The sequence below is a fragment of the Geotrypetes seraphini genome, chromosome 2 (genome assembly GCF_902459505.1).
Source record: "Geotrypetes seraphini chromosome 2, aGeoSer1.1, whole genome shotgun sequence".
In the NCBI taxonomy this organism is placed as follows: Eukaryota; Metazoa; Chordata; class Amphibia; order Gymnophiona; family Dermophiidae; genus Geotrypetes; species Geotrypetes seraphini.
This window is the reverse complement of record NC_047085.1, coordinates 219474274-219486556: the sequence shown is the minus strand read 5'-3', so window position 1 is coordinate 219486556 and position 12283 is coordinate 219474274.

Sequence of the window (12283 nt, the reverse complement as noted above, 5' to 3'; positions counted from 1 at the left end):
GAGTATGATTCAGACCTATTGCCATTTTCTTTCAGTGACTATCTTGACTTGTCTGTAGATGAGTCTTATGGGATTTCTTCTGACTCACTTCCTCCATCTCCTTGTCAAAGGTCATCTCCAGAAAGTCTGTCATTTACAAATTTTATCAGACATATAGGAAAAGTGCTTCCAGTTAATATGGAATCTGAGGCAGAGCCTCGAGCAAAACTTATGGAAGCTCTGGCCTATAAAAATGGCCTAAGGACTGTATAAATGCTCCACTCCATAATCTTATAAAAGAAGCCTTATTTAAAAACTGGGAGTCTTCACACTCTAACTCAGTTTTTCCACACAAGTTGGACACTTTAGAGAATCCAATCTTGTCCAGGCTTTGATAGACCATAATTACAACACCAGTCTTTAGTTGTAGAGTCTATCTTAAAGTTAGCAAACGGTACCAGAATTTATGCAAGTACTCTACTGGGCAGAGGGGAAAGAACCTTGGATAAATATGGAAAGAGAGTATTACAAGGCTCCATGGTAGCTAATAGGATCTTAATAATTTCCATATGACATTTTCTTTGATATCCTTAATTTAAAAAAATATTTTCCTTTGAGCAATATATACCATTGGAGCATCTTAAGTCTTATGAACATTTACAGGTTTACCAGGCATCTGGGTTTTGGAAAGTTCTGATCTCTGGTCACGTCTGGAGGGCCTCTGAGCATGTGTTAATATTGTTACATGCATCCATGCATGCTCAGAAGCCCTCCAGACACAGCCCAGAGGTTGGAGAAAAAGACAAGGCTTTGTAGGGTTGGGGCCAATGGTATAATAGGACGGGACTGGAGGTGGAACAGGGTGGGGCTACAGGCAAAACAAGGTGGGGATGGTGCGGAATGAGGCAGTGTCATGTGCCAAGGTTTGTGTGTTAGAAAATCTGGTAACCATAAGCATTAGACAAACGATCTCCTAGAGACCAGGAAATACATGGTGTGTTCTACTTTTGATATTACCTATTTTACCTCAGCAGTCTCTATTGCCATGTGTTTACAAGCATGGCTTCGAATTTCAGAATAGATGCCAATGTCCAGGACTGACTCTCTAACATTCCCTATATAGGAGATGAACTTTTTGGAGACTGTATAGAATAAGCAATGGAAAAGATCAAAACAAACACTGACTGCATGACAACTTTCTGATCTACCGAATCAACCCAGTCGCAAACATCAAAGAGGTATTCTAATTCCTCTAAATGTTCAACTAGCTATTCTAAATGAAAATATAACCAGCGTTCTTATCTACTCATCGAATCAGAGGCATTCTAGACAACAGAAACAGCAGCAGCAGAAGACTCAATTGCAGCCTCAATCCAAACATCAGTCTTTTTGACTCCATAATAGAGAACATTGCCAACATATCTTAACCTTTGCCTCAGACTCTACCCATAGGAGGTCAGCTCAACCATTTTTATCAATGATGGGCTCTCATAACAACAAATAACTGGGTCCTTCAAGTGGTGATTAAGGACTATGCACAATCTATAAGTTCAGCTGAGAGGTTGCATACCAATGGCAGCGAGCCCAAAATCAGAGGCAAAGGACCAGGGTTCCACAACACAACAAGAGTGTCCAAAACACACAAAATGGAACCAGAACTTGGAGCCAGGAGGCAAAAATTTATATAGTGCTTTATTGAAAATTGTAACAAAAATACACACTGGAACCTTGACCCTATACGGGTCGTGTTTCAGCAAAGATTGCCTTCCTCAGGGGTCCTAAGGAAAAACATAGATGAGCAAAGTGATTGAAATAGGAAAAAACATCATAATGTCCAACAAAACATATATATGTATGTTAAAAATATATCAAAGCGAAGGCAGTCCCCGCTTTCTGGCTTCTGATTGGGACACGTAGGCAGAGTGATTTTTTGATTGGGACACAAATAGCGGTTTCTCTTTCCCTTCTTTAGTATACTTAATCTCGCCGGCTCCCACATTTGCTAATTATTTTCTCCTTAAGTATTTGCCCCATAGACATCGTATACCTAGATTTCCAAAAAGCCTTTGACAAGGTGCCTCACGAGCGTCTACTCCGGAAACTGAAGAACCATGGGGTGGACGGAGATGTGCATAGATGGATCAGAAACTGGTTGACGGGTAAGAAACAGAGGGTAGGGGTGAAGGGCCACTACTCGGACTGGAAGAGGGTCACAAGTGGTGTTCCGCAGGGCTCGGTGCTCGGGCCACTACTATTTAATATATTCATAAATGATCTAGAAATAGGGACGACGTGTGAGATAATAAAATTTGCAGACGACACCAAACTATTCAGTGGAGCTCGGACTAAAGAGGACTGCGAAGAATTGCAAAGGGACCTGAATAAACTAGGGGAATGGGCGACGAGATGGCAGATGAAGTTCAACGTTGAGAAATGTAAAGTACTGCATGTGGGAAGCAGAAACCTGAGGTACAACTATACGATGGGAGGGATGTTATTGAATGAGAGTACCCAGAAAGGGACTTAGGGGTAATGGTGGACATGACAATGAAGCCAACGGCACAGTGCGCAGCGGCCGCTAAGAAAGCAAATAGAATGCTAGGTATAATCAAGAAGGGTATCACAACCAGGACGAAAGAAGTTATCCTGCCGTTGTATCGGGCGATGGTGCGCCTGCATCTGGAATACTGCGTCCAATATTGGTCGCCGTACCTTAAGAAGGATATGGCGATACTCGAGAGGGTTCAGAGGAGAGCGACACGTCTGATAAAATGGATGGAAAACCTTCCATATGCTGAGAGATTGGAGAAACTGGGTCTCTTTTCCCTGGAGAAGAGGAGACTTAGAGGGGATATGATAGAGACTTATAAGATCATGAAGGGCATAGAGAGAGTAGAGAGGGACAGATTCTTCACACTTTCAAAAAATAAAAGAACAAGAGGGCATCTGGAAAAGTTGAAAGGGGACAGATTCAAAACAAATGCTAGGAAGTTCTTCTTTACCCAACGTGTGGTGGACACCTGGAATGCGCTTCCAGAGAATGTAATAGGGCAGAGTACGGTACTGGGATTTAAGAAAGGATTGGACAGTTTCCTGCTGGAAAAGAGGATAGAAGGGTATAAATAGAGGATTTCTGCACAGGTCCTGGACCTGTTGGGCCGCCGCGTGAGTGGACTGCTGGGCATGATGGACCTCAGGTCTGACCCAGCAGAGGCATTGCTTATGTTCTTATGTTCTTATATATAGGGAATGTTAGAGAATACTTCAAATGTAAGTATTTTGTCTTTTCTGTATGCAGTCTTTTCAGTGATGCTTGGTTTGGTTTAAAAGTTTACCTCAGTTTTGAATATATTAATATATTTACAGTCCTCACAGAACCTACCGCTGCTTTGACATGGACACAGGTTGGTCCGTTTCCTTTTTACTTCCTTTTTTTCTATGAAATTTGTCATTCTCTCATCCATAGTCACCAGTTACCTTTCTATGTCATCGGGTTTCTACTTCTTGGTGTCAATAGCTACTCCAGTGAGGGAGGGGGGGGGGGCTTTCACCTTCGGCTTCACGTCTATGGTGGAGCTTATGGTTCTGCCTATTTCACTCTCCCAAATCCTTTTCCATCTGTGGTTTTCACTCCTTTCTTCTATCTTCATTTTGCTTTCTGAGGTTGCTGCACTATGTTCTTTTCTCCAATATGCTCTTTTATTTCCCTTTTTTTATTTTTATAATTTACTGCTTTCACTTCAATATATTTTTATATATACATACGAGTATGTTTTGTTGTATATTATGTTTTTTTCTATTTCAATTATTTTGCTCCTCTATGTTTTTCCTAAGGACCCCTGAGGAAAGGAATCTTTGCCAAAAACGGCTGTGTTACAATTTTCAATAATGCACTGCATAAATTTTTACCTCCTTGCTCCAAGCTCTGGTTCCATTTTGTATGTTTTTGGATTAAGGACTATGCCCTTCATTTACAGAGAAAACCTTTTCAATTCCTTTCAGAAGATCCTCCTTCGCCAACAGCTCTCAGTCCTCTAGCTCAATGCCAAAGAATAAGTTCCTCCGCAGGAGAGGAGCCAAGAATTCTACCCAAATACTCCCTAATACCAAAAAATACCAGAGGTCTGCATCTAATTCTGGACCTCTTTTCTCGCAACAAATACCTGGTGAAGGAAAAGTTTTGTATGGTTTCTCTCAGAACCCTGCTACCACTGTTAGAGAAGAATGACTGGCTATGCTCTCTGAATCTCAAGGAAGTGCACACCCATATTTCCATCCTACCTGCCCACAGGAAATATCTTCATTTTTGAGTGTGAGCATGCCACTCCAGTGTAAACTACTACTATTTGAACTGGCATCAGTACCAAGAGTGTTCACAAAGGACCAGGTTATATAAAAGGCACTTAAGGTTAGGCAACTCTTAGGTGCCTAACTTAATTGGTAAAATACCCTTAATAGCCTCAATAATTAGAAACAAATAATTGGGCGATAGGCGCCTATCACATTGTGCTTAGTGGCACCTAATGCCTAAGTAGATGTTTCTCTGGGCGGAGCATGAGTTAGGCACTGCTAAGCATGATTCTCAAAAAACTTAGGTACCTGAAACCTTGGCCTTTAAAACCTTGGCCTATATTTCAGGTGCCTCTTTTTATATAGGTGCCTTTAGCTTTGATTCTGTAAACAGCGCCTAAGTGTGATTGACACAAGGTCAACATTATTTTGCTAGGTACAGGATTCTTTAGGTACCATATATAGAATCAGCCCAAAAATGTATAATGGTGGTAGCTGCAAACCTTGGCTAATGTGACTTTCAAGCATTCCCTTATCTAGATGACTGATTAATCAAGGTCTTATCACAACAAGCTTACCATGCCATCAATTCCATGATTCATCTATTGGATCTTCTGCATTTTACAGTCAGCTAACAGAAATCCCATCTTCAACCCACTCAAACTCTAGAGTTCATTTGATCCCTCCAAAATACAACTCAAGTTTGAACTTTTCTACCACAACAGAGGCTCAAAACGCTGATTCATATCTGTCAAAAAGTCTCCTCTTTTCAACATACACTGCATGCCAAATGATGTGAATCCTAGGCCACATGGAATCTACAGTTCATGTGACTCCATTTGCCCATCTACTTCTCAGGGAACTCTCTTGACCCAATGGTCTCAAGCCACTGGAGCACTATCCCAACAAATACAAGTGATCTCAGATCTTCATCGGTCTCTCTAGTGTTGTCTGTTTCTGGCCAATATTTCCAGGGCCCTTCTTTTCTATAGTCCACCACATAAAAAAATAATAACAATGGATGCTTCTATGCTCACTTGGAGAGTAAACCTCAATGGCCTCCATACACAAGGCATGAGGACACCTCAAATGAAGACTTTCTACATTAATCTTCTGGAATTTCGAGCAACCTGCATTGTTCTCTGCATATTCTAAGATCAACTCCTAAATCAGGTAGTACTCATTTGAACAGACACACAGGTGGTTATATACTATGTCAACAAACAAAGATTTACTGAGTCATGCCCACTTTGCCAAGAAGCAATTCAGAACTGGTCCTGAGCTATCTTTCACTTTTTTCTCAAGGCAGTTTATCTAGCAGGAAAACAAAATATTTTAGCAGACAAGTTGAGCAGATTCCTACAACCTCACGAGTGGTCTCTCAACTCAGTCTTGCAACAGATATTCTCAGATTGGAGTACCCCAGAAGTAAACTTTTTTTACTTCCTCCCACAACCATAAACTTCCATTCTTCAGTTCCAGACTCTATACTCCTAATCATCTGGAGTCAGATACCTTCTTCATCAACTGGTGGGGCAAGTCTCTTTATGATTTCCCTCTAGTTCCTCTAGTCAGGAAGACTACTGAAACTTTGCCAAGAAGAGGTCGCCATGACTCTCATAGCACCTTGATCACAACATTAACCATGGTTCCCTCTCCTCATACAACTCAGTTTATGAGAACCCATCATACTTCACATCTTTCCAACGTTGCTAACACAGAACAAAGGTTCTCTTGTGCATCCTAATCTACGTTCATTAACATTCACAGCATGGTATCTCCCACCAAGTAAATGCTTTCACATTATCTGCACCAGTGTCAGCCATCATTGAAGCTTTTAGAAAACCTACCATGCAGCACTGCTATCATTTAAATGACTCACTTTACAATCTAGTGTAATCTTCACTTGATAGATTTGGTCACTTATTCTCTCCCATCAGTTCTAGACTATCTCCTACAGCTTTTCAAATGTGATCACAAAACTACTTCAGTCACATTTCATCTCAGTGTCATTAGTGCTTTTCATTCATCACCAAATTGGGGGGGGGGTACATCCTTTGGTTTCTAGATTCATGAAAGGCCTTTTTCATACCAAGTCACCTCTCAAGCCTTTTTATGCTATTTGGGACCTTAATGTTATATGTTTCATTCTGATTAAGCCTCCATTTCAAATACACTCAACATCATCTCTCAAGTATCTCACTTGGAAAGTAGTATTCTTGATATCCCTCATATCTACATGTTGAGTCAGTGAACTCCAAGTGCTTGTATCAGATCCACCTTATAGAATATTTTACCATGATAGGGTGGTTCTTCTCATGCATCTGAAGTTCTGCCTGAAGGTTGTCTAAGAATTTAATCTTAACCAGTCTACAGTTCTCTCTGCCTTCTTTTCAAGACCACATTTTTACCCTGGGGAAACAGCACTCCACACATTGGACTATAAATGTGCTTTTGCTTATTACCTAGTCTGAACCAAACCTCACAGAGCTGTCCCTCTCATTCATCCCAAACCAACTTGGAGCTCCTGTCACCAAGAAGGCTGCACATGGCTGGTGCAGTTTATTTCATTTTACTATGCATGGGTTGGGCTGACACTTGAAGGCTGTGTCATTGCACAAGGTTCAAGCAATGGTGACCAGTAGACCATAAACGTTCCACTCCCATTGAGGACATCTGTAAAGCAGCCACCTGATCCTAAATTCATACCTTCACATCCCACTATTGTTTGGAGAATCATTCCATAAGGGATAGTCAGTTCATTTAAGCAGTTCTACAAAATTTATTCTCCACTTAGATGCCAACTTCCCTCTAACCCTTTTGGTTTCGCTAGGTTCATGGTAGTTGTCAAGAATGTTTAAGAAGTAGTGAGCCCTTTATTGCCCTTCCACCATCAATTTTAATCTGAACCTTTACTGAGACAGGATAACAGAGTCATGACATGTGAGCACATTGTATGAAACAGATACAGCCATGATGGTAGAACTCCATAAGTGATTTCCTCTGATGACGCAGAAAGCAAAACAGGGTAATAGGGTAGGGCCAGGTATCCTCTTTTTTTTCAAAGAGGAAATCTGGCAACCCTAGCCATGCCTATAGTGGTGTTAGGCACTGGTAGACACCTCTGGAGGTGCAATTTGGGTGTTGTTTTTTTAGGTTCCAATAGGCACCTGGAAAATCATTTTAAAACTTCTTTGAAAAGGCATTTTTTTATTTCACTTAACTTAGGCACCAGTAGGGTACCTACCAATGCCTCAGTTAAGATGCCGTTTATAGAATACGGGCCTTTGACAATTGTTGGTCCCACCCCTAAAATCTGTTTTCATGCACCATTATTGGTAATGTTTGTTGCAGGTTCTAAAATGAACCTCTCAATCTCTATAGAGATTGCTTCCTACTAAAATGGGGTTACATTGTACTGAGCAGCAATGAGTTGGAGATTTTTTTTAAAAAAAGAAACAAGCATACAGAAGCTATGATGCAAGGTTAGCACAAATTGTTACACTACTTATCTTACCCCTTTCCCTTGTTGGTGTTGTTAATTCCCACTATTATACAGTAAGGGGCTCATAATCGAAAGAGAAAAACGTCCATAAACCGGCCTAAGTCGGCACTTGGACAATCATCAGTGAAAAACGTCCAAGTGCCAATAATAAAAACGGGTTTGGGATGTATTTATAAATGACCTAGGCATAGGCTGAACGACCATAGCTCAATGGGGCATGTCAGGAGGAGTGTCGAGGGTAGGATTTGAGTGGGACATGAGCAGGCTTAGACTTAGTCGTACTGCATGCATAACTGAAAGTTATACAGCACAAGATCAATGGAACTTGGACATTGTGACTTAGACCATTTAAAACATGGTCTAAGTCACAAAAAAACCACCTAAAGTCACCAGATAAGCACTGCAAACACATAATACAGACCCCACACACTACCTCAGTGATCACCAATCCCCCCCCATAAAAATATTAATCACAACTTGAAAATTGTGCCTCCAGAACATCATCACCTGGCAGCCTAGCATAAGAAAGCCTAGTCGTGCTGCACAGAGACATCATCTGCCATCTTGGGGGTGGGTTATGGACCCATGGAGAGGAGGACCCATGCCCATAACCCCATGTAATCAGTGCATTGATATTGAAAAAAGTGCACTCCCCTATACACCCCCAAAACCCTTTTTTACTGGCATATAAGTGGTTCCTACAGCCATAAGGGCTATTGTGGTGGTAGATAAGTGGGTCTAGGGGCTTATGGAGGTGGTTTGAGGAGCTCACCATGACCTATAAGGGAGCTGTTGTGAGATGAAGACATGGCACCCTTTTTGTGAAGTTCACAGTAGTGCCCTGTAAGGTGCCATGTCTGGGTGTTCAGTCCATCACTTTGCAGACCCTTCCCATGTCCAACAGTATTTGTTCTAGGCATTTTTGACTTGGACAAAAAGTTTGATGAAAATGGGGTATAAAGATGGATGATTTAATGACTTGGACGATCAGATCGGAAGGACGTATACATAGACGATTTTCGAAACGAAAAAAAATTGGACATATTTTTCGAAAAACTGTCCTAAGCTGTTTTTTTACTTTGGACGACTTGCGACTTAGACGTAAACGGACTTAAATGCTCCTTTCGATTATGTCCCTCCATGACTGTGAGAAATTATCATTTTCTTTATTGGATATGAATGTTTGAAGCTCATCAACTCTTCACTGAATTAATTAGCATGATTTTTATTTGTTATGAGCCATAGAGCAGCAGCAAATTTCCTGGTTCATCATCAATTTACTAGGGGGTGCTGAAAAGTTCTGAGCCCAACCAAGAAAAGAATGAAGTGGATATGCTTCAATCAATGACATGACACAATGTGAAAACATCACTTAACAAAATAAGATAACTCTTTTTTCAGCTACAGTGGCAAAATAATGCTCAGAATTTAGGAAGTTGGTTGGTTGGCCTGAGAAATTTTGAGCATCCCCTCGTAAGTCATTGCCATAAGCCAGGGATGGGCAACTCCAGTCCTCGAGGGCCGGAATCCAATTGGGTTTTCAGGATTTCCCCAATGAATATGCATGAGATCAATTTTCATGCACTGCTTTCAATGAATATTCATTGGGGAAATCCTGAAAACCTGACTGGATTCTGGCCCTCAAGGTCTGGAGTTGCCCATCCCTGCCCTAAACCCATGAGTAATCAAGGAAGGAGGAGAACAGGAGAAGACAGGAGGGGGAAGATGGAGGAAGGACATGAGAAAAGTTTTCAAATACAATACAATGCAATACTTTTTTTTTTATACTGCAATCCAATAATCTGGTGCACTGTAGTTCACAATGAAAAAAACATTAGGAAAAAAGTACATATGTAATAATCTTTACAACATTGGCCAATTCAATAACATCTGCAGAATAAAAACATCTTCAATTTATGACCAAATTTCAAATAATTGAGCTCTAATCGAAGATTGATAGGCATAGTATTCCATTTTTATGCAGCCTGGTAGAATAAAGTGTGGGAATGTGTGGGCTTTTTTTTTTTTTGACTTGCTCTATAGATGGGAATTGAAGAATATGTGCAAGAATACATTATTTATTTAATTCAATTTTCTATACCAGGGGTCTCAAAGTCCTTCCTTGAGGGCCGCAATCCAGTCGGGTTTTCAGGATTTCCCCAATGAATATGCATGAAATCTATGTGCATGCACTGCTTTCAATGCATATTCATTGGGGAAATCCTGAAAACCCGACTGGATTACGGCCCTCAAGGAGGGACTTTGAGATCCCTGTTCTATACCGTTCTCCCAAGAGAGCTCAGAATGGTTTTACATGAATTTATTCAGGTACTCAAGCATTTTTCCCTGTCTGTCCCGGTGGGCTCACAATCTATCTAATGTACCTGGGGCAATGGGGGATTAAGTGACTTGCCCAGGGTCACAAGGAACAGAAGCACTGATCAGCAATACAAGAGGATGACACAAGACTATCATTGGTAATAAGCAAAGGTCATGTTTATCGTTATGCTTGTACAGAAAAAAAAATAATAATAATTACATTTTCTAATATGCTCTTAGACAATTATCAAACAAAAGCACTATAATTTAAATGTAGGTGCTTACTTCATACATCAATGTGGTAGCTAGGAAATACTTTCTTTCCTGCTATACAAGCAACCATATTAGATCCTAACCGACCCTCAGTGGCACCACTCAGGACTCAAACTTTTCATTGTCCTGAGCTTTACGTGTCTGCTCGTCACTGGGTCTAATGATCTTTTCATAGAGCTTAATATTTTTTTCTTAAACTTTTTAACTTTTTAACTTTTTATTCTTTTATATTTTTATAGTTTTGTACTTAGCTTTAGACTGTGGCTAAGTCCTCTTGGCTCGAGATGTCAGTATTTATAAGGGATGTCATAGCCGACATGTTTCGCCTAAATAGCTTTATCAAGGCTTCATCCCTGTAAATATAACCAGCAAAGCCACGTATTAATAACTTATATAAATATAGGTTCACAGTAAAAAGAAAGCTCTTCTTACACCCCGCTAGCTATCGCCTTACCAAAATACTAGCAGACTCCTTACCTCTTTACCGCCGACAACCACTGTAACCGCCAATTCTTTACACCGGAAGCGGCAGCGTTTTTTCATTTAAATATCTAGGGCTGTCTGAAAAGCCCGAGGGCACGTGATGACGTGAACTCCGGCGTAAAAGACTGTCCTTTACAGTATTTATTAATTTATTTATTGTCGGACTGAATCCACCCTCCTAATTATTATTCTACATAGTGGGTCAGACTAGCGACATCCACTCTAACTCATTATTAAGCCCGTAAGGGGATACTGTGTTTAAAACATAGATCCACCGTTGTTCCTTATAATTTAACATTTCTTCCACATTTACTACTCCCTCCCTCCCTTCATTTAACTGATCAATTATTCTCCATTTTAACTGACTTGGCTCATGTTGTTGACTAATGCAATGCTCTACTATTGGGGCTTGTAACGTTCTAGTTTTTATTCTTGATTTGTGTTCATTCAATCTTATATGAATAGGACGAGATGTACGCCCTACATAAACCAAGTTGCAGGGACAGATCAACACGTAAATCACTTTTTCTGTTTTACAATTTGTAAATCCTGAAGCTGTTATTCTTTTCTTTGATTGGGGATCTGTCCACGTTGTACCTTCAATGGTGTTAACACACCATTGACAGCCGTCACACTTCCTATGACTCCCTACTATATTTTTATGTCTAATACCCGTCTTTTGTTGTTGTAAAATTTGACCAATAGTTTTTCCTCTTTTAAAAGAGAACATAGGGATCTCTGTAAAACTTTCATGAAGCTGTAGAATTTGCCAGTGACGTTTTATTTGGCTTATCAGTTCCTTCCCTGCTTCAGAATATGGTAACACACAAATAAGATTATCTATTTCTTCAACCTTATTCTTTTCTTGTAGTAGCAGTTCTCTATTAGCATATTTAGCTCGTGTATATGCATGACGAATAGATTTAGTTGGATAACCACGAGCTTTAAATCTATCCCATAGTTCATTAGCCGCTTCTTTAAAATCTTTTATATCTGAAGAAACTCTTCTTACTCTAAGGAACTGACTCACTGGAAGGTTAAATTTTAAGTGGTAAGGGTGGTAACTAGAAAAATGAAGTAGCGCATTACGGGAGATTGATTTTCTAAACAATTTTGTATTCAGTTGAGTATTTTGTTTATCCAATTGCATATCCAAAAATTCAATAGTATTCTCATGACAAGTAGGGGTGAACTGGAGATGAGGGTCTCTAGTATTTATCCAATCCAAAAATTGTTTCAGTTCTTGTTCTGTGCCCTGCCAGAGACACAAAATATCATCCAGGAATCTTTTCCACAACAAGATGTGTTTGTAGATGTCAGAAGGATAGATTTCATTTTGCTCAAATCTATTCATATAAAGGGTGGCTACTGAGGGGGCTAAAGTAGCCCCCATGGCCACCCCTTGAGTTTGTTGGTAATAAATACCCTCAAATT